This window comes from Monomorium pharaonis, chromosome 11, assembly GCF_013373865.1.
Source record: "Monomorium pharaonis isolate MP-MQ-018 chromosome 11, ASM1337386v2, whole genome shotgun sequence".
NCBI lineage: Eukaryota > Metazoa > Arthropoda > Insecta > Hymenoptera > Formicidae > Monomorium > Monomorium pharaonis.
Window position 1 is genome coordinate 15,413,719 of NC_050477.1, and position 23,797 is coordinate 15,437,515.

General features: G+C 39.3%; 1 protein-coding gene across 3 annotated transcripts in view; it reads right to left on the reverse strand.

Moving 5' to 3' along the window:
* The window catches only part of LOC105839349 (putative polypeptide N-acetylgalactosaminyltransferase 9), a 217,757-nt gene that overhangs the window by 105,899 nt on the left and 88,061 nt on the right, over positions 1 to 23,797 (reverse strand). For all 3 annotated transcript variants that reach the window (XM_036293852.1, XM_036293850.1, XM_036293851.1), the window contains one exon: positions 5,985 to 6,040. The gene's annotated coding sequence lies outside the window, so the exon portion shown is untranslated. The remainder of the gene's footprint in view (positions 1 to 5,984; positions 6,041 to 23,797) is intronic.

The following is a 23,797-nucleotide window of genomic DNA, read 5'->3' on the forward strand; positions in this document are numbered from 1 at the left end:
TAAAAGAAGGCATATAAGAAATTTAAGAAGGTAACTCAAAATAAACCTTATTAAACGCACTTTATTTTTTAATTTATATTTCAATCAAGAATTCGTTATTCGTTCATGTTACAGTCAAAAGTGAAAACTTTACAAGACAACTTCGCAACTTTGCTTTGTCGAATGTTCTGTTAGCCTAAATACATTGTATTAAAAAATCCCAAACACGTGATTGAACGTAGAGTCGACGAGCTGTTAGAGAAACGAGAAAGAAAATCACATTATTATAAGAAAACGGAAAAGAGATAGAAGAACAGAAACCACAATTCCGCCAGCGCCGTAATGATTCATATCCCGTTATCTTGGCGCGCACGCACGCGTTACATACAACAAGCCGCGAGCCAAACCAAACGTGAAGTTTTGCAATAAGCCGGAGAATCACACGCGGTAGACACACGGCGCGGTTTATCCGTGCGTTTTTTCAACGCGTCTATTTGTCCGAAAAAAATCCGCTTGGAGTAGACGCATCGCGAGATATAAAATGTACTCTTCGGATTTACGACGATGAAGAGTGAAAATAAAAAAAAGGAGAGAGAGAGAGAGAGAGAGAGAGAGAGACTCGAGCATGAAGTTACATACGTGCGTGCCGGCACGAGTGCGCATGTATATATGGATCAGAGAAAACGGTCGTTTTTGTCAGAGTGGGTAAAAAACATTTCCCAGTTCGCGGAGGAGATGCGCTGGAGGCAGAAACAATTTTCGATTCGACGCATGCGAAAATTCATATCACCGCGTTGGAAGAGGGAAATAAAAAGGGAGAAAGAGAGAGAGAGAGAGAGAGAGAAAGAGAGACTCGCGCAGAATGGCGAATCGACGTGTTTGCAAATGTTCGACGCGTGGCCGCGACGCCGTGATGGAAGAGAAAAATTGCCTATTTCAACGTCCTGCATTTTCCCAGGCGCACTACCCCCGCGCCCGGTAATCTAGATTGTGGCTTGCATGTCGACGAAATATTCCCGGTGCGTGTACGATGGTCGTGTACGACTATCTCCGCCGCCCTTCTCGCTTGCTAAACGCTCTCGGGGTTTTGCCACAGAGAGCGAGCACGGGAGACGTGACTGTTTGGCGCGATACTTTTTGCCACCGCTATTTCTTTGGTTATTTCATACGCTTTCAGCGGCGGATTTATGACAAATTTCTGGGCCGCTCGGTAATTTTAATTCACGCGAGATCTGCTCGGTGAAAAATATTTGCGAGAAATATTAATGCGGATTTCGCCTCGCGTGTTATTTCCTCACGGACCAGATAACACCATCCAATCCGGAATCATTTATTTTGACGTAACTATTACTTAAGGCGACTTTCACTTTGCATTGATTTCTGAATCTAGTGTTATATCGCGCGAAAGAGAAAGTTTAAAACAAACTTCTCTTTCAAATTCCATAATCAGTTTATCTTTTGCGAAAGAAAAACTACTTTTAAATAATAGTACATTATGTAACAAGGGCGTAAAGTCGGCCTTTTGTGCACGAGGCCGTTACGTTCGTGTTGCATATTGTACCGTATTTTTTGTTATCCGTGAGTCGATATGTAGTCTCTTAAGTTGGGTCCTCGCAAATTGATAGATTAGCCAAGATTAGCTTCGCGAAAGCGATGAAGCATCGGTTAATTCCGCGAGAGTTCCTACATGCGTGTCGCGAGGTAACGCGCGTGCAAGTGCTGAAATGATCAAACAGTCTGAAAAAGTCGTGCTGGAATGTTCTTGGCCACGATTTACGCCATCTATTACAGGACAAAAATTATGCAATAATGTTAGAACGCTGAAATCGGCAACTTTACATAAAAAACTGACACGAAAAGGACACCACTTTCGACGTATGTACAACCAAAAACTTTTTTCAGGATGCAACCATTGGATGCGAAACGTAATTTACTTCTAAACGGGCCAATGACGTCGTTACACTGTATAAACGTAGACCAAAATGCCAAAAAATTCATGAGGGCCGAATCGACCGGTAGATGCATTTGTTGTAGCGGTCGACACAACCGGCGGTTTTTATCGGCGTGGATCTTCTTCCGTGTTGCACGCACGGAGGAAAAGGGTTACGATTGCAATATAGTTGAGCAGGGGTCGGTTGCTTGGAAAGTCGGTGAAGTATTAGCGTGCTCGTGTCACGCGAAGAATGAACGCCGACTATTTGTACGCCGTTTAAGAGACTCCCGTCTAGTCCAGAAAATACAATGTGGACGGAAATCGAAATATAACTATATTTATGATACTGCTCAATATATCTTTGATAACGTTATTGGATCATTGATACAACTGTGCTATTACATCTTAGCCTAACAGATTTAATCTTATAACTGCTTAGCGAATAAATTTCAAGATAAGCCTCGTCAAGCTTTTACACGGTATTGCTTATGCTCATAACGTATATCTTGCAACAGAACTTACATATATTATAGATTATATAATCTATAGCTAGAAAAAAAATTTATCAGATTTTCTCCTATATTTGCATCCTCATCTGAAAATTGCTCGATTTTATTTTTAAGTTTCTCACAAAAACAACTGCTTCGATACAATTATCATCTAAACGCCCATCTGTTCCAGTTGATAATAATTAAACCACGCACCCCCTTTTGCGTGTAAACATGTCATGCTCCTTATCACGGAGCTTCGTTGATACACGCGGTATCTAACAACCTATCGAATCTGATAAATAAAATATACACGCTCCTGTATGTAAATGTATGTGTCAAGAATCTCGTGTTTCTTATCGTAAACGAGCGTGTTGTTGAGCACCCTTGTAGTTATCCATAAACAAAAAATAATTTCATCATTTCTCGACATCTCGGAGAAGGAGGGCAGAGGGGGGGGGGGGGAACGCGAGAGAAAAGAGAATACTCGTTATCAGTGGAAGAACTAAAGTCATATTAAACGAGTTTTCGCGACGTTGCCCGTTGTGAGGTAAGGAGATGAAGAATTCCCGGGAAAACACGTAGCCGTGTGTGCGCCGGGAAAGGTGCGACGAGAGGCGCGATTTATTGGATGAAATGCAAATTGAATCGTAGTTAGCGAGAGGGTGCCGAGAAACGACGCGAGTAAATCGTGCCACCTTCCCGCACACCTTTCCAGTCTCCCTCTGCCCTCTTTCTCTATTTTTCTTTCTTACGGACCGAGCTCTCTCTCCCTCTCTCTCTTTCTCTCTGCCATCGTGTTCTTTCTCCGATAATTCGCACATAAATTCACGACAAATTGAAATAAAAACTGGGTCGATCGAAATGCAATTTACCTGAATGCGCAACGCGCGCCCAGCAAGAAGGACCGTGGCAGAGATCGTTTACCGTTCGAGAGCCAATCACGCGCGGGCGCGATTTTCCCCGTGCGATCTCTCCACCGTTAATTGCCTACTTTGCATCTGTTTCTGATTTTCACGCGCAGTGACCCGTGACAATTACCGAATCTGTCGACTCCCATCGAAGCCTCGCTCTTCTTTTGGGAAATCTATTTCGTGCCCCGACCGTTTGCGCTGCCACCGTTCGTGTATACGTTGCGTTATTATTTTCGTTATAATTTTTGTTAGAATTTTTACGTGGAGAAATTTACCATCGCTCGTTTCGCGGCACGATGTTTTAAATGGCGAGTCCAAATGGCGCCTTTTATTGCAACATGTATTAAAAGAATTCGCATTATAAATAAACGTCAGTGTTTTCGTCACAATTTGCATTTTAAGCAAAGGCACTTTTAATAATAGCTATTTGCCGCTGGAAAAATTTGCAAATAAAATTGAAATTGCTCTCATAAAATTTAGAAAAAAAAAAAAAAATTCTCTTTCTCTCTCAGTACATGCTCATTACTATGATTACTATGATAAATATGCTTCCATCCTTTCCTCTTTTTATCTTCTCCTCTCTAGATTTCTATTTTCTCTATTTTATAAATACAAATCAAAAACTTTATGTTGTTGCTTCAATGCGCAGGTTTCAATTTATATTGATTTAATTCAATTTATGTATGCCAGATGCTTCATTACTATTGGTCTATCACAAAGTTGCCAATGCAAAATACAACAACGAAGTTATTCGCATACCCGTATTCAAGCGCGATACAAATGCAGTACGAATAAGCAGAGTGCGAGAATAACATTTAACTAAAACAACTTCTTCTAAAAGCCGTTAAAATGTACATACACTCTAAAATTAAACGTAACATCTTTGTGTGTGCGAAAAGTTGTCAGTTTCAGTATAGTCGTTTTTAATTTAATTTTTGCAAAAGTGAATATATACATATGTATAAGTATGAATAAGTAGAGATAAGTATGAAAATTTAAACAAGATGGTAATATGATGTAGTAAATTACAATAGTTATAAAAATAAATTATATTTTATGTAATATAAGAATTAGAATTGCAATTAGAATTAGTCAAATATTGATACCCGTATATGGTATTGAAAATAAATACACATGCATATGTTCTACCATGCGTACATAGAATATTTCGACATCGTGAGAGATTGATTTGTATTTACTGTTTATCGGGAAAAAACACCCATTTGCTCGATATTTAAATTTACTGGTGAGCTCAAGTGGATATTTTTTGCAAAGTCAACATAAATAGATAAAAGTATAGCAAATTGTTTTGCAATAACAAAATCACAGTAGCAATCATACTACAATATTTAAAGAAACGCAAATTAAATATTATAACAATAATTACAATAAATATAATCGTTTTAAGTCAATTAAAATATGCCAATAGAAGAATGTCAATCTCAATAAAAGAGAAAAAAATTTACAATGTTCCAAAAAATATTTCGCGATTATACATTTATCTTCATGTTATACATATAGTTTAATATAATACATATTTAAAGAACTCATAATATTTGTTTAATTAAATATGAAATAATTCCTATATTAATATAAAGTAGGTTTAGCAAAAAATATCTTGTGATGTAATCGTTATTATCGAGATATGTGCTATAGAGGTTCTCATTAATTAAGGAATTTTGCATTAATACATAATTACAGTTATTACAGTAAAAGAGTATAATTTACTATTAGAAAAGTTAAAAAGATTTATATATATGACAGAAAAGAAGACATATAAAAACCGACTTTTATACTTAGTTATTAAACTGTAATATATTTCACCGTCAATTAATGTTTTATTAAGTGTAAGATTTTTTAAACTAAAAATATCTTGATTATTCATTGAAAAGTCTGGCATATTCAATTAGTTGCAATTATAGTCATTCTATTAATTGGCCAATATACGCTGTTTACCGATATTTCCATGCTTCAAATAACTGCATCGATATTGGCTTAATACCTATGGTACAACTATTAGTTTACACATATCTACATTTATTTTTGAGCATAAAAATGATCTTAATAATGTATTAGCCAATTAATAACAACTCTAGAATTTTCAATTTTAATAAAAATTTCGTTCATTTTATTTGACAGTAAAAAAAATTTGTAAACAGATTTATTGCGATGCAAATAGATAATGGAAAGCTCAGTTCTTATTTCTAATATATCGTGTTAAAGTTATAACATGTACGTAGTTGGCCAATAAGATGAAAGTGCAGCCAAATATTTCATAAGACGTTTATCCCTAAACATAATGGTCAACTAATTTCGATTAGACCGCGTGTTTGCGTGATGCCGCTGGCATCTTCACGCTCCACATGTCGAAGGCACGCCACGAGAATTTGCAGTCCGAACGGAAATGCACAGATTCGAGCGTACATTCAGGGATCGATATGTTGCATTCCGTTCTAATAACATCGACGGTCCGTCCGATCGATGACTCATTAAAGCTGTTTGCATGGCGACATGTTCCACAAAAATATCAATTAGTATCGATCATCGAAGAGTTAGCATTGCTAAGTTTCCCTACATATAGATATGCTATTTATGGACGACCGGCTAGACATTTAATAATCTAATTATATGATTTATTCGCAACGTATACGTGTGAAGGTCGTTACTTACCTCGTGATCATGAATGATGAACGCATTTTTTCCATAGAATGTCAATTTACTCCAATCTGTAAACAAAAACACGAAAATGTTATTCTATAATATATTACAGATACTCATTTATTATGAATGTAGTTACTCGAAATTATCGTATAAATTAATTTTGCTTCAATTTATAGTCTATATCTAAAATATACTTTTCATTCGGTTTTATTTTAATTTTTCACGTTTCAACCTTCGGTAGCAGACTGAGAATTACGAAATTAATTTGGTTTGTTGTAAAATTAATTATATTTATTTTACGTGTAATATATTCAACGCTCGTCGATACAAAAACAGATACAATGGTAAAAATATATTGTGTTTTTTTTTTAAATCACTGCATACGAAATCTGACGCTTTGATGTTTAAATTTCTAAAGTTATCAGTTGCAATATCGCCAAACGAAAACACAATAAATGACAATGCCAGATGTTGCGCTGTAATAAGGAGCGCATCTTTTGCTCCACTGAAAGGAACCGAGGACCGGGGACCCTCCCTCGTCTAATTCTATTAGGAAGCAAGCTGGAACGTTCCAATTAACGAATTCTTGCCAACTGAGTCGAATTAACAAATTCTTGCACACAATCTGGCGCCAAATGTCGCCCGATGTGACTGGCCAGCTTGCGATACATTTTAATTAAACATTTTTTCCATACACGTAGGTTATATATAAAGCATGTAATTTTTTAATCGTCATTTTCAACCGTATTTAAATATTAACAATAATTGTTATAACAAACTATGTATATAAAAATATCACATAATCAATATAATAATAGTTACACTGTATTTTATAAAATAACTGATATTTTCTCAAAGTGGAACTAATTTATGTAAAACAAGCACATTAAAATTTGAAAATGAATGGCAGTCGCTTAATACGTATACCGTGATAAATGATTCAGAGCTTAAAATGCAATAACATATAACTATGACAGTAACAAACTAGGGATATTAATCATGCGAACTTAATATTTTATGAGGTAAAGTATGCTAACTATGTTCCCATTTGAATATGCTACTGTAAAGAATTCTATGTTCTCCGTATGTAAACCGACCGCCGGAAATGTCGATTAATCAATCATGATGTGACTGCGCTGATGCGGCGAAATTACCTTCACCGTAAAATTCAATTTATTCGCGAATTAATGACTACGTATATAATGAATTATCTCGAACGTTACTTGTACGTATAAATTATTATGGAATCAATGCATTATTAAAGAAAGTATTCTCAAGCTGTCTGACATCATCCGTTGTCGATCATCTGCAATTATTCTTGAAAACCACTGGCCTGAATAAAACTTTGTGGAAACAATCGTCGCGATCAAAAAAGAACGTGCATTGTATAAAGTTAAAAGGGTTTCGCATGCATGCCCGATGGCTCGTTGAAATGGAACGTTCGATGTAATACAATCGTCGTGTTTGCGCACAGAGTTCCGTGCTCGATTCCCGCATACACTTCTCTACCGTCCGTATTCGCTCGTATTCTCTTCACCTCCTCGACTTTTCATCCGTTCTTCAGCGGATCCACACGACTACGAGAACAGATCATGAGATTGAGAGAGAAACTTTTACGTCTAAACGTACACGCCGCTTTTGATAGATAATAGAGATGGGGAAATGAACAAGAGAGGAGAAAAGGAGGAAAAAGAGAAGAGAAGGAGAAGAAAAGAGAAGAGGAGAAGAAAGAGGCAAGAAAGGTCGACCTAGCCATGACCCTCATCCTGAAGCGAGGGGTAATAGCAACTCTCTTGTCAAGATACAAGGATGAGAAACACGATGTCAAAATGCCTTCTAATCGCGTACCGTTCTCTCTCCGTGGGAGCAGCCGGTCCCACGGCTGCAGGACTCCGGCTGGTTTTAAAAAAGGACTTAATAGTCATCGGCCTGAGAGCCTGAGGTTTGGCGAGCGCGGGAGCAGGACGGCGGCAAATTCCGTTGATTGCCACGACGTCGAAGCGCGCTCGGGCCGTAACCAACTACCATCGTAGCTGCTCATCCGGATCCATAGGATCGAGATTACTCGGTCCGTCACATAATAGAAATATTCACAAGCCTCTGAAATCTTTAATAGACGTTTTCAAATATCGAACGAAAAGAAAAAGTTTATTAGCCCATCGAGAATTCTAGATGAAAATTACAGCGGGATAAACTTCCGATAATTATACCGATAATATCGGGCCGTATTATTAACGTTACGTTGGATAATGTTAAATTAATTTTGATACACAGCATGCGGCATCGATCGCAGAAAGTATACAGAATCGGCGTAATTTAATGTAGACGTAATATCAATGAACTAGTTGGTTCGCCGGCGTGCGTGCGTATGACAATCCATCTATTTCAATCAATGAGGACGACCGTCCAAAGTAACGGATCGTGCGTTGCGTACTTGAAATTTTTCTAGGGTCAACTAACGTCAGTTTGTTCGGACAGATGACATCTCCGTTATCGACGCTATTGTAACACACTCATTTTCCCCGGGCCTCTCTCTCTCTCTCTCTCTCTCTCTCTCTCTCTTTCTCTTTCTCTCTCTCGTAACTCGCGCCGATCGCACGCATGCAAGCGGAAGACTGTCAATTCAGTCAATACCGGCCGTGCAGCAAAGAGACACGCATTACTTAATCTAGCGACCCGATGTCCCCACGCGAAGCCCCCCCCCCCCCATTTAGACGGCTTGATGATAAAGCCAAACTCGCGTAGTAAACAGTCCTTTTACAGTATCTCAGTTGCATCAATCATTACAAAGTAACGAGCACGACAGAAAAATCGAAGAAAATCTTGTTATACGATTCGAGAGGATTTATCTGTGCAATGGATGTAATAGAGAAATCTAAAAAAAAATATACATTTCTCTATTTTTCTCTATTTGTGTATCAAATTAGTCTATCGAATTTAAACCTATGACTTACGTAATGAGATTTAATGTTTCATATTTGCATGTTATAGAGTCTTTTTGCAATATCGTAGGCGGCTTCCCATGCAGCGTGTGCTTTTTTCTTTTTACTTTCTTTTCTCGTTTCCCTTTTAATAAAAGAAAGAATCCGGAGGAAAAAGATGGTTCCTGTCGGTCGGAAAGAGTCGAAACTCCACGCTCACTTGCAGCGCACACCCGTACACCGCGAGGTCTCGTGGCGCGTTTGCGAGCACGGAAGGGTCAGTAGCCTCGAGCGTGTTTCCCAGCGAGCGGCTCCGTGGCCTCCGCAAACTGGTTTAGCAAAAGTCAAGATCTAGATCGCGACCTTCTTGCAGACCGTTCACGACTTTGCGCGAGCTGTGGCGACGGCGGGCGGCGTCTTAATACGCGAGAACGCGCGTAACGAGATATTACAATGGCAACAGCAAACAGCGCGTGGAGTCAGATCGCTGTTCCCTCTCGCGTACAGTCGCACGCGCCGTACAAATCCGACGTAAACTCAGCGTGAAGAGGGACACCGAGCTGTCTTGTAAACGACAGACGATAGATTTGCACGTGACTATATATATATATATATATACACGTTTGAGAAGGAACAATGAACGAATAATTGCGCGTGGACGATAATTTTACGTCGAACTCTGATCCGACGATTCGAAGACAGTTGTTAATATCCGGGTACAATAAAGGTAATTTATATCTAACGGACGAAGCCGCGGCGATATAAATTAGTCGTTTTCCAAATTACTCTGCCATTCACCCTGCACAGTTGTTAATTACGCGGCTGTAACGCTAAATGACGTTTAATAAGAGTTGCCAGACGCATGTACCAGGCTTTTACCGTTAACGTAATCTATTGCCCCGACCACAATATCGCTGCGAAGATCGTCACGAAAACGGCTAACGAGCAACACACTTCTGCCCCGCGATGCAATATTTCTTTTTCGGTTATCAATGAGCATCGGGGAACACATTGCGAACTTTTTCATTTGTGTAACTATTCCTCGTGCGACCTTAATAAAATATGGACGCGTTCGCGAGGCAGGCATGAGAGGCCCCCAATCGACCAACGTGATAACGTCTCGGAACGATTCACAAGTTAATAATCAATTACAAACTGCACAGGCCGCGTTAATTAATCAAGCGCGCGGCCGGTGCGCGCGTCTTATACGAACGTATTTCGCGCGGATGTATTTCATCGCGTTAAACAACGCTGCGCACGTAGCGTAACTTTAAATAGCAATGGTGCATTATGTTTATTAATCGCGCCACGTTAGCGACATTTACGACATCTCCGCGCGACACTTCCGTGCCGTAAAATACGACCGCGAAGTTACATCGCGCGGCTTCGACAAACTGCTCTAATTACTCCCGCACATTAATAGTAACGCGTTAACGTCAACGGCTCGCCACACGCGTGACAAACAATGCGTCAAGCTTGCGGCAGGTCACGTTCGGAGCCGTGTCATACGTCTCTCGCATATGCCGCGATGGCCGCAAAATATTCGCGTCGTTACGCGCGCACAGTCGCCCGGGCACTTTTGACGAACATCCGCCACGCGATTAGACCGTATCGCGAAGCGGCAATACGAAGCCCACGCACGCAATTCGCGGCTCACTTCCGTGCCGGACGTGATATTTTTATGGCGACGTAACGCGAGCGAGCGAGCGAGCGAGCGATTAAATAACGACCGGCCGCGCGCCATTCGAATGGTTTTAATTGTTTCGCGACCGGTAATACGTTTTATGCTTTTTACGCGTCGCGATCATATAATCGCCGAAAGTGACGATTAAAAAAAAAAAAAAAAAAAAAAAAAAAAAAAAAAAAAACCAAAAAGGGTACATCCATTACGGAGAACGCACGTGAGACAATAAGATAACCGGGAGCACGTATGTGGCCGCAACCTTCCCCCCTTCCCTCATCCCGCGATCCCAATGCGGTCCGCTCTCATTTACGCGCGACGAAGTCGCTCGACGTCTCCATTCTGCGTCCCACAGCACGTAGCGGGCTAATTCTTCCGATCTCCTCGCCGGCGAGATTGCAGCCGTGTTTGTCGCATCACTGGTCCTACTGGCGACAACACCGCCCGCCTACGCGATTCCTCTCATTTCCGCCCCGCTGATGAGATGGCCCAGCAGCAGCGACAGCGGCAGCAGAGATGGCACGCGAGAGATCCCCGCGGGATATTACAATGCGCCGTGACGTTTCCCGGATATCTTCATTCTCCGCGAGAGAGGAAGGACGCGCGGAAAGGACTCCAGAGCGAAAGAAAGCGGTTTGCACCGCCGGGTAAGATCATGCAGTTAAGAAGTTTCCCCCCTCGGAGCTTTTTCTACGATTCTACACAGGGGGTGGCGGTAGATAGGTGGGTTAGCACCCCTTTCGGTAATCCTACTTAGGAACTCGGATAATGCCGCCGCGGCTATGAATAACGGTGGGATTACGTTGCCGCGAAAGTCGGCGAATGTCTTTTTTTTTTTCGTGTGGCGTCGAAGCCGCCGAAGTTGGAACTTTCGAATCTCCGTATCGCCCGCTGTTTGACTTTCCGCTGTAGATATCAGACCGCACCGGACCGACGCTGATAGACCGACTAATGCTTAATTATTACCACATATTATATCACTACTTTTAATTGCATTGTTTTTTCACGCTCGGTTTTTCACAACTCAAAATATCTCAGATAGCACGATATTCAAATGTGCCTGAAATGAGGATGTACGACGTCTAGAAAGATCTCTTTTAGACATACCTATTGTTTAAAAGTTAATTTCATCTTCAAATATCTTATATCGTAATTTTGGATGTACGCTGTCTAAGATCTTTTTTATTACAAGTTAATACTTTGTTTAATTGCACCGATTCTTGCAATTATAAATATAGAAACAATATAAAGAATATAGATTTCATCAACGCTGATACTTTTACATATCGTTTTTATATTGGCACGTGCATAAAGAACACAAACTCATTAAACCATGTGCTGAATAAATAACTCGAGGTTAAACTTAACAAACGCGAGAAAGTATTATTGTAAAATACTATTTGTATTCCGAGATATTTTCGTTAGAAATATATTATTTGTTTTCTAATAGACATAATTTAATATTAATAATGAATAAATCTAAGATTTTAAGATATTAAAAATGAATTAATAAAGACAAATTAAATAAATTTTTAATTAAAATGATATATTGTAGACATGAAAATGACTATAAAAATAGATAATATGTTATTTTTTTAGATTAATACGTTAAAATATATTCTATAATAATAACACAACAAACACGATTTTATTAATATTACAAAAAAATATTATAAAATTATTACAATCTCCGATTACATTTTTTAAATATTTTTTATTATTTCTGTTAGTCATTCCTATTTACGACTTTTGTACGTAATTCCCTTACAAAATTATATATATTATGTTTTGTTACATTTAATTGTGTGTGTGTGTGTGTGTGTGTGTGTGTGTGTGTGTGTGTGTGTGTGTGTGTGTGTGTGTGTGTAATGCAATTAATAACAAAATACTATTATGAATGGCAATTATATGAAATGAACGTTTTGAAATTTATATGCTATTATTATGTAATATCGTTCTATTATGATTGCAATTTTCCACTTCGTGTATACATCAGTAGCAGTTAAAATATGAAATAACTAGAATGTTTGTGGAAAACCACTAAAAGTCAATAATTATTATATTTCGTTCCAATAATTTGCGCTTTGTCACAGATTGCAAACCAATTGCAGATATTTCGAAAAAATTTTAATGATATATTTAACATTTACTATCAATTTAATGTTGCAGATATCTATAATGTAATTATGTTAATATAATTATCATTATTCCACAATTAGCGACGTAACCTTTTCAAATATTATTCATTTCAAATGCAAATTAATTTCATTCTATATAAATTTTTATAAACATTCTAATAAAATCTATTAACTTAATTAATTTAGAAAATTACTAGTTTTAACTATTATCATTTTTAGAAATTAAATTTAATTAAGAGATAACTAAACACTTAGTTTTCTTATATACAGATATTTAAATACATTGAGAAAAAAATGTTAATTTGGCTAAATTTTCCAAATAAATTAAATTTTGCATCTTCAAATATTTATATATTTCAATTAACCAAATAAATATTTAAATTAAAATTTGTACATTTAAGTTAAATGCATAAATTCTTGAACTGATAAATTTTAATTCAGTTAAAAAATTTTGTCAAATTAAAAATATTTTTTTCTTGATGTATAAATGATATCAATTTAAATTCAGGATTAAATTTAATAGTCTTGGTTAATTTACATAATTTGCATATCAGTTAGTCTCTTAATTTTAAAAGATGAAAAATGTTGGTTTTAAACAAGAAAACATATATAATTCGTAAATTAATGATAACAATTACTCGAAAATAACAGTCATTTTTTCTCTAAATTGTAAGAATAGAACTCTTGAACCAACAATATGACATATGTAATAACACAATTTTATGCTATATGAGTTTTCAGACATAAGAGAATCATATATGTGGCACAAAATAACAAATATCTCGATCGATCAGTCCCACCTTGTAACATTTAATGAACTTGGCCTCGGTTCAAAGTTATCGTCCTCTTACCGGACGACCTTGCACCATAGACGACGAAAAACACTTAATCCAACAAGAAATCCGAACTTTCACAATGATATAAACGCCATGACACATACGCGATCGCACGCGTACGTGCTTTTAAACTACGAGTCACTGCACCGCGTTATCGTGGGGAATGCATCACCGGCATTATCATGTAGCCGTCCCACGCTCACTAAAAGCGGTCGCTTTCGCTTTCGGCGATGCAATGGACTCCATCCAGCGATTAAACGCCAGTTCGTATCGACCGACACGACGCAACGTCGCGTCGGTTCGCGTAAGTTAACTCGAGCAATTTGAAGACGCCATTTTTTTATTTTCTCGTGCTGTGTATATTGACTAATGAGGCGCGATAATTGCTTTTACGGCGTAATTGAATGAGTATTCGACAAGTCAATGCGCTACCCCGGGTGACCGAGCACTTTTTTTATTATCAACGAGTCAGCATATTTGAAGACGTCGTCTCGAAGGGTAAGATGGTGCCATCCTTCATATTTAAGAGGATTAGCAGAGTCTGCTTATGACTGCTAAGACGACCGAGAGATTCTCCCTTTAGTCTTTGCCCCCGACGCGCAATCACGCAGAATTAATTAAACTCTAGAGGAGCAAAACAGTGAAAGTGGATTATTTCCGTGATAAATGTTTAAAATAGAGCAAACTTGCATTAAGACGTCCGTGTTAAAGTCAAACTTAAAAAATCGCATTTAATAAAATGATAAATTTTTTAATAATACATTTAGATTACGTGTATATATTGCATATCCGTAATAAGAAAAATAATTCGCCATAACGCTTGATATATTCAGAGTCTTCAACATCTAGACTATCATAATATTCTCTCTAAGATTTTCCTCAGACGCTTTATCCGACGGAGCATCCTCTCTCTCTGAAGTCTCTCAGACACTTTACGACCTTCTCGGTAGTTTCATGGACATGCTAACGAATCGAACAGTCATTAAGCGACATTGGCGTCTGGTAATGTGGCGAGACACTTAAAAAGTAATTTGCTGAGGAGCTCGTGAGAGGAAAACGGAACGTAGCCACGACCACCTAAAAGCTACCGCCCTCCCATCCCCCGACGTCAGGCGTTAATTGGAAACGTAGATCTGAGAAGTGCGAAGAGAAGCAGGTATCAGATCTTTGAGAGGTAACGGAAGAAAAGTGACTTTTATTTTCAAGCAAATGAGAAAGAACGAGAAAGAATTTGAACGGTAAACACAAGTAAAGATTTTCCATACAGAGTGGGACAATAAAATGTGGCAGATTTGGTACGGTGTAATTTCCTTCAATGCCACACCTATTATTAATCGAACCTACTGACACATGCCTGTATAGACATTTAATGAATTTGCACAAAGATATTCTCCGAGTTTTCACGTGGCAGCTGCAAGTAATCGCCGTGTTGTTTTTCCAAACGTTCGCCTTTCGCCGATGCACCGGAGAGAAATTGAAACTGCTTCGGTGTTTAACCGCGTCTAGATCAATCTCACCGTGGACAAGTCGAGCTGTCGCGGGTATACTGCAGTTGGCGAGCGTGACAAGTCCATTTTCGTTGTTAATACAACTCGTACATCCGGCAATAGCGTCGTCGTCACGCTTGAAGAGATGCGGCGAAGAAACCGGCCCATTCCACACGCGAGCTTGCGGCGCACGGTTCCAAGGATATACCACGCTCGCTTTCTTTACGCGAAATCTTCTTCCACGTACTCCTCCCGCTTTCCTATGTTTCTCCTGCGAGGTACAAAGAGGTAGTTTAGGCGTGCAAACGCGGCCTTTACGACGGCATGATATCGCGCGCGCGCACACGAGTGTTTGTATGCGCGTACTCGCGCGAGTAGTAACGGCAATGCACCTGAATACACCTGCATATAGCGACTGGATACGCGACCGTCTAGACTCCAGACGACGGTCCCTATTGTCTCACGCGCACCATCACGGGATTGAGATTACAGGCGAACGTCATCAAAGCACCGACGCTCGGCTATTGTGCGGGCTAAGTAATTCAACTGGCTCGCGGAACGAGTAAGGTGGAACGAAAGAGAGTGTGGAAGGAAGCGAGTTTGCGCGCGAGTGCGCCGATTAGCGGTGTCGTTATGCAAACGACGGTGTGTGTAATTGATAACACGTTACGTAAAGCCAAGGAGAATCGGAAGGGCAGCGCGTGTACACGTAAAAAGTTTCCCCCTGTGTGACCACGTGCGCCCCATAGATTCAATCTCGTTAATTAAATTGATATTTCAAAAATCCATGTAAACCGAAAGCAAAAGTCTCCCTCTATGCTATGTTTACTTTATGTTTTCAACGTTGTGATCGCTGATGTGTAATCTTTTTCCTATCAAATTCCGCCTTGATCAATTTTCGCAATCCACGCGTAGTAACTCGAAACGATGTCTACAACCATAGAAACGCAAAAGCGGAAGGGACAAATATTATTATTTAATACGCTTTATCACGTGATAAATTTTATCGCCTGTTGCGCGTATAAATTAATTAAGGAAATGGCTCGTATGATAGAAGTAAGAAGCTTGCAAAATAATTAAATAAAGTAAAACTCGTGTTATTAATTAAGCCGAGTGCATAGCTATTGTTATTCCGTTATCCACCCTCATTCACCTTTATAAACCGAAGTAAAGTTTCAAGTAAATATTTAGCGAGCAACAATAAACGTGCGCGGGAAAGAAAAACGGAATACTAAATAACGAGATAAACGTCACCGAACCACGAAAGCTAACTCTATTATGCGGCTAAGTAATTTAACCAACTTAGGATACGAATAAACTGAGGAAACCAGTCCTCTGTTCGCCAAATATCTCGCGACGCGGTATACCATGTCATACATTAACTTGAGGACACTAACCATGACAACAACGAATTATACAATAAATAATGGTATACACAAGTGCAAGCGACCGGATATATTACACCGGGACGCTTTCTTGGTTGCAGAAATGTACGACCGGTACGTACGAGATACTGTACCATAACTTATACTAACATCAAGAAAAATATGCATAAATATGCAATTGCCTGCTGAAATTTCTCGTGATTTATTCCTTCGTCCTTTTCCTTATTTGAACAACTTATTGAACAAAATATAATATTGCAGTCCACGAAACACTAAAAAAAAAAGGAGTATCTCCAATCAAACAATTTAGTAAAGGCGTTTTCTAACAATAATCAAAGATTCTGTTTGAATGTAGCAAAATCTTTAGTTATTTCTATTGAACGTATTTTTTGTTGACCTACAACAGACCTACATTTCACGCAAATAAACTATTGTTTCACTGTTTTTGTACCCCCAATAGATGACATGACAAATTCGTCCCTAACTTTCCAGCACTATCACTTAATTTACCACAATCTGCTGACGTTTACGTCAACTTCATTATTTCACTCTCATGCGCGCCACCATGCGACACGCGTACAGTAACTTTTGCAAAATCATCGACGCTTTGTCGCTTTCGCAAACCTAACCTTGGATAACCTGTCAATTCACACTCGAGGACCATACTTCGACGTGCAAGTAACAAAAAAAAAAAAATATCGTGTGTAACACGTGCGGAACGGCTATTTCCACTTGTGCGGATGAACGCAGGGAACAGCCGATATTCCGCACTGTAACACAATATACTGTTCCGTTTTTTCTTGTTTGGTTGCCAAGCAACTTAACAAAATGTAACATATTTGTTTACAGCTATTAAACAATTTTGTTGGACATATTTTAACTAAATGTTTTGTTGTTTCGACAAAATTATGGTTTACAGAATATTTTTACTAGTGACAAACGATTTTATCAAAGCATCTAAAAAGATTCAGCTGTGCGTGTGTGTGTGTGTGTGTGTGTGTGTGTGTGTGTGTGTGTGCGCGCAACTTAAACATAACTTTGTTAGACTATCAAAATATTTATGTAGGATCGCAGGCAGCTCAAGCTGGTTTCTGGAATATCAAAACTTTTTCCATTGCTCACCGTGTTAACACGTCCATCATAATTGTTTTAATGGTTCAACAGAATTATTTTCTGTATTTTCAGATCTGCATCAAGCTAAACCCTTGGATATTTCAGCACCGTTCTTCTTCCGTGTGGTAAAAATAAAAGAAGCTAAAGGATAAGATGAGAAAATATATGGCTTAATAAGTTTATCGAAATTCAATGCGCTCGTGACGCGGCTCCGAACAACCCGACGCGGAGCTGATAATTACGCGCGGAAGGATTCCCTTGTCACGAGTGAAACCTGCAGTGCCGTTCGCTCGTGGGAGCGCGGACTCGTTACCAAGTTTCCGATCTCGCGAGAGGATCGACTTCCGTTCGACGGTCTCTCCCGTCTTCCCTACCTTCTCAGGGATAATTTCTCACGCGGCTCACGTCGTGATTGCCCGTGAAAGTTTCCGCAATGCGACAAATGCGATGACACGTTTGCGCCATATCGATATGCACGCGCGAGCGCGCGTGTCGTTCTTTCGGAGCTGTAAGTGGCGCTGGTCAATGCGTGGCCAGCCCGCGAGTGCACAATACACATCGTCGTTGCGGACAAAGGCCGAGACGGGCGGGAGACGCCGCAGGAGGAAGAGGGGGCGCGCGGTGGAATGAAACTTTGAATGTATCCTGCTAGGTCACCTCGAACAATGAGTAATTGTCGCCGAGATAAAGGCGGTCTGACGGTAACGGCGGGCGGAATACGAGCATCGCCGTTGTTAACGGCTCACGGATAATGCCGAAACGATGGCGGAACTCTGCCACAGCGGTGGGTCCTCTACGGAGAAGCTGTAATTCGGGCGCGAGTTGGGAGCATAAATCGATAACAAAGACGTAAAACAATCTTATTTTTCTTTCTGCTCTCTGACTTCCGGCGTGGAAACCCCGTTTCCTGAGAATATCGTTCGGAAATCCGCTAAGAAAATCCATCCATTAAGATCTCGCGAGCAATCTTCAATACAAACGTCTCGTGACTCAGCGTCTCGTAAGCTCGCTTCCAGACTATTACAGGTTTCGCTGAAGGAAGTACCAGTAGTAATAATCCACGCTCGGACGGACAATGGCACCATGGGAAATGCAGCTTGCATCGGCTTGCAAGACAATAACTCCCCGTGAAGCAGAATTGCATCTCTTTCATCATCAGGAGAAGCAAAACCTTCGTTCCTTAAGGGATTGTCGAGAAAATATTCGACATAATAAACAAAAATTGCACTCTCTAAATGGCTCTTCTGGAACTTTCATGATATCGGAAAATAGTAGCAAGCATTTCTCTATATGTAACTAAAAGTTCATCAAATTTCCAATACTGTCGTTGCATCGAAATAGCGAAATAAAGAATAAAAAGAGCGGAAATTAGATAATCCCTATTGTCGTTAACGTAAGAGACAATTCGGTAACGTACTATAAATAATTACGCGCGTCACAGCGAGGACAATGTCTCTAACGGAAAAAAGTAACGCTGGTTTAACATGGTTTATAGATAAACGCCCGAAGCATACGTTGCGAGAAGAAGCAGCGCGATAGAGAGATCAAGGAGGGAAAAAGGCGAAGAAGAGAAATGTCAGAGATTATACATGGACAAAAATTCAAATGTTACCCCGTCAGCAACACAAATCCTCCCGAGCTTCTTTGAATAACAGATAATATCGTCAGCGCAAAAGATAAAGAATAGAGAGGAGAGAGAGAAGCGCAATATATGTGGCGCGTACTATACACGTCGTCAACAAATGCATACGAATACGTAGAGTTGGAAACAGCGATATATCAACGCAGTATACTATACATAAACAAACAAAATTACACTTATGCCAGAGAGCTTTACGTACTCTGTATTTACAATTTTATTTTAAATAACATGAGTTCCCCGATAGTTAAATTATCCAATTTATTATGTCACGAAAATAATATGAATTCTGATGTTACGCGAGCGTATTATTTATTTACCAGAGCTGTATTTTGTAAATTTTCATCTTTTTGTTTAATCTATCATCCGCAGTTTTTATCGGATTTTCACACGCGTCGTCTTAAGGACGTATCGCGGACTGAAGTTCAAAATGGTACAAAGTTGCTAAAAATTTGTGAAATTGTTCTTTTAGTTTCCCTAATGTACTGCAAAAAATTGAAAACGCATCCACTAAACGATTGCTGAGTTATAACTATTTTAATTTTCATTGATTTTACATGGTATCCTTTTCTATTTTATGGAAAAAGACGATCTTGACGGATAAAACAGCTAAAAAATATAGGAGAAATAGTACCAGTGCTTTGAATTTTTTTGTACATCTAGTATATGAATAGATGAAAATATCTACCAAGTTTCAATTGTCTTCACTACACTGTTTTAAAGAAATAAAATATAACTTGAGATAATTGTACATTTTCACTGTCAAAAGTTTAAACTCATAAGTGAAAAAAATCGCAAATACGTGATGAAAAATACCTTTGTAAGAGTAAAAATAAGACTCCAACTATCGTTCAAGTTTCAACTTACATCTAGATTTACTATGCGTTAGGCGTAGATATTTAAGTATTTCAAATTTCATGCACTTTAATCTAAGATTGTATGTCCAATACATCCTTAAGTAAACACCAATTTCATCAAGTATATTTTTGCTTACCCTGGCGAAATTATCACTTCACGAGTACGTAAGAAAATGACATTATCAAGATCAATAAGTTGATTCCATCGTATTCTTGCATACCTGTTGATAGCAACTCTGATGTTGAGTAAAGACGACGTCATAAATCATCTGCGACAGTATCAGGGAGATGAGAGAGCCAAAGCGCAGTAGTTACAGCCGTCTAAGCAGAATGTTAACGGCAGCAAAAAAGAAACGGTAATGTCGTCGTCGTCGTCGTCGTCGTCGTCGTCGTCGCCGTCGTCGTCGTCGTCGTGGTCGTAGAAACCAGGATAAAATCCCGTCGCTGATGGCTTAATAGCCTCAACGTTTTGTAACGGTAACCTCCGCAGCTTTCCGGGATCTTCCGCACGTACATGCCCGCTAGCTAGCAAACCGAGGAGAGAAATGTTTTTGCGCGACGTGCACACGCCGCGCCTTTGGGACGACAAAGATCGTTCACGTTTGTCGCGTTATGGGCACACACGTACACACAGAAACGCGCGTGCGAATATGTGCGCAGAGAAAATATTTTCCTGTCGGACAGTTTGTGTTCGACAGCAACAGAGCAAAATCGGGAGCGTCGGGACGTTATATTTGACGTGTTTCACTGCAATTGTCAACTGTTGACGGTTTATGGGCCCGAACGCGAGTGGTTGCAGCTTGCGACGATCGGATGATGCTGGGTAAATTCGACAATGGATATCGTTCGTGCACCGGCGCGCGGCGGCTAGAACATTTGACATTAAAAGGAATATTAAAATTGAAAGTCGACTGAACTGGCAATCCTTTATTGATAGAAAATTACGTTTAACACAACGTTTCGACCAAAATTCTGGTCCTTTTCAAGCGTATAGTACAAAATATTATAAATTATAGAGTGATGAAACGACATTTAGAGACTCGTATCCACGAGCATAGTAATGACATTAAAAAATAAGAAGTCTTTTTGTTGTCAGTAAACATCGTTTAACAGAAAATCATGGAATTTAAATGATCATCACCTTTTATTTTACATAAATACAGAAAGAAAAGAGAAATTGCGCAGATGTATCTTATAAAAAAGAATACAAATGTGATAAACTTAAAGAAAGATACCGAAAATTTAAATATTATTTACAATAGAGTTATTTAAAGTGCGTATATTATTTTGAAAAGCATGTTTATTCTATCTTCTGTTGTTATTTGTCACTTATTTAGTATTGTTCCTTGATTGCGTTTCTCAATTATACGCTTATCTCCAAGCTGTGCGACACCGTCGAATTTAATAAAATAAACGCAGTTTTTTACAACAAAGACACTCATATTTATTCCTTTATTGTTGATCTTTATAAAAATAACACGTGAGCTTTAAGATCTCTATTTAACTTTTTAATTTTTAATTCTTTTTAATTTATTGACCTTGTAGCTTATTCACTTTGACGAATTTTTCTTAGTTTTAGTACTAATAACTAAAGAAATAATACATTATTGTTGCCACGGAACTCTATAATTTAGTATTTTGCATCATACGCTTGAAAAAGATCAGAATTTTGATCGAAACGTTGTGTTAAATGTAATATCTATTAATAAAGTATTGCCAGTTTAGATCTTAAAGTTCAATATTCTCTTTTTTTTACTGACTACAATATGTAAGTGTTATTTGATACTAATGTCGGAATTAAAGAAAAACAAGTTATTGACAATGTTCTATGTCCCGGAAAGTTGCATTGGAATTTTCATTTTACGTAATATACACATTAGGAGTAAACAAGCTGTAACGTATTTCTTTCTGTCATACAAATGAACATTTTTATTTTCGAACGTCTTTTCAATTACTAAAAAAACAATATCCAAGATATTTTTTTAAATTTCTCGATGTAAAATTTTATCTATCTCTTAGGAGAAAGATCTCTCAAAAGACCTCCCGTATAATTTGTGATTTTCAAACATTTAATCCATCAAAGAATCGAAAATATGCCGCGAAATTTGGCCCCTAGACAATTTTATTTTATTTTTCACACGTGCATTTTTCACCCTCGAGAAATCAATCTAACAACCCCGTTTGTTTTCTTGTACTGCGCACGTGTGCGTCGGTTTCTCGTTAAAATAAATCGAACCAGTTGAAAAACTATGCACAGCTTCTCCTTCGAGAAAAAGAGAGAACCTGCATCCGCGTCCGGAGTAAAGGATGCCCCTGGATTCTTCAGGGGTACAAAGGAGCCGGGTGGACGTTGAGTAAACGCCACGGGTCAAAACTAACGAATGAAACGTCTTCGTACCTTTTTCACGCGACAGTGTAAATTCAGCATTGTGCTCCCGGAGAAATCTCGCCTCCATGAAACTTTGCCGGCGCGCGGGCTCTATTTCCGCTCTATTTTCCACGTCGCTATGTAGGGCCTATACCCACCAGCAATCCGGACCTGTTCCTTCAACCTCCGTTTTATCGTTTCCTTTCCGCTTAGCGCTCCCCTTCGTCCCCCCTCCCGCCCTCTCTGTTCCTCTTTGTCTTTCTCTTTCGGTCGGAGGCAGTTTGATCGCCGTCGCATACCGGAAAGGCCGCTTTTGTACGCGCGTTACCGGTAACACGTCGCTAACTCCATCGATTAAGGTAAGCGGGGTTGTGACAGGTATGTCGTTTTTCATGGCGCGCCCTTATGCCAAGGACATGATCCTTTCTAGGCTGCCGTAGCCGGAGCACGTCGACCGCGATCAATGGCCATGATTATGCGGGTGACGGTTCGCGCTGCACGAGTGTTCATTAAGGGATCCTCTCGTCCGGCGAGAGCTAAACAAGCTGTAGCGAATTACCCCATACAAGTACGAAATATTATTATCTTCGGACATTTTTATTAAAAAAACAACATTCTAGATGCTTTTTCAAAATGTTCTCAATTAAAAAATTTTAACTGCCCTTCGGGAAAAAGATCTCAAGATCCAGTTATGATCGTGGCCACTTTAGTTCATTGCCGTAAACAGACCCGGGATTGTAATAAAATCGGAAACAAGTCTTCCTTTTTTGGATTACAGCAGGATTACAGCAAGTCAATTTCCGTAAGTGGATTAACGGAAGAATGAATGTACGTAGACCGTGTATAAAGTAGAACGGTTCGCCTTACGCACTCTCGAGAGGATCGACTCACAAACACGAATAAAGGGGGAAGAGAGAAAGAGAAAGAGAGAGAGAGAGACCAGTTGCAAGCTCGTGACGTTGCAGAGTTGGACGGTTGAAGCCGGGGAAGATGCGAGAGTTTCCAACGCAACGGTTCTCTGCGATTTCGTTTACCACCGCTTCATACACACACACACACACACACACACACACACTTCGACTTTTTTCTTTTTAAATGCTAAAAAGCCCGCACCCTCTACGCAATTGTGCTCTCGCGACACAAACGATATAATCTATAATCTATCCTGTCGCTTTGCCGCGCGAAATTAACCTCCTGCCAACCGCGCCTCTCGAAAGGGACGCCAAGCAAGTCTTAAAAAAAAAAACTTAAACAATGTTAACGCGATCATTACAAACACTTAGGAGCACAATGGTGTTCCAACTCTCGGACTTCTCGAATAGTTTGAAAAGAATATAATGAAAGCGAAACTGCCGTTAAAAAGTGCCGAGACCCAAGTCTAAGACTTACAAAACAAC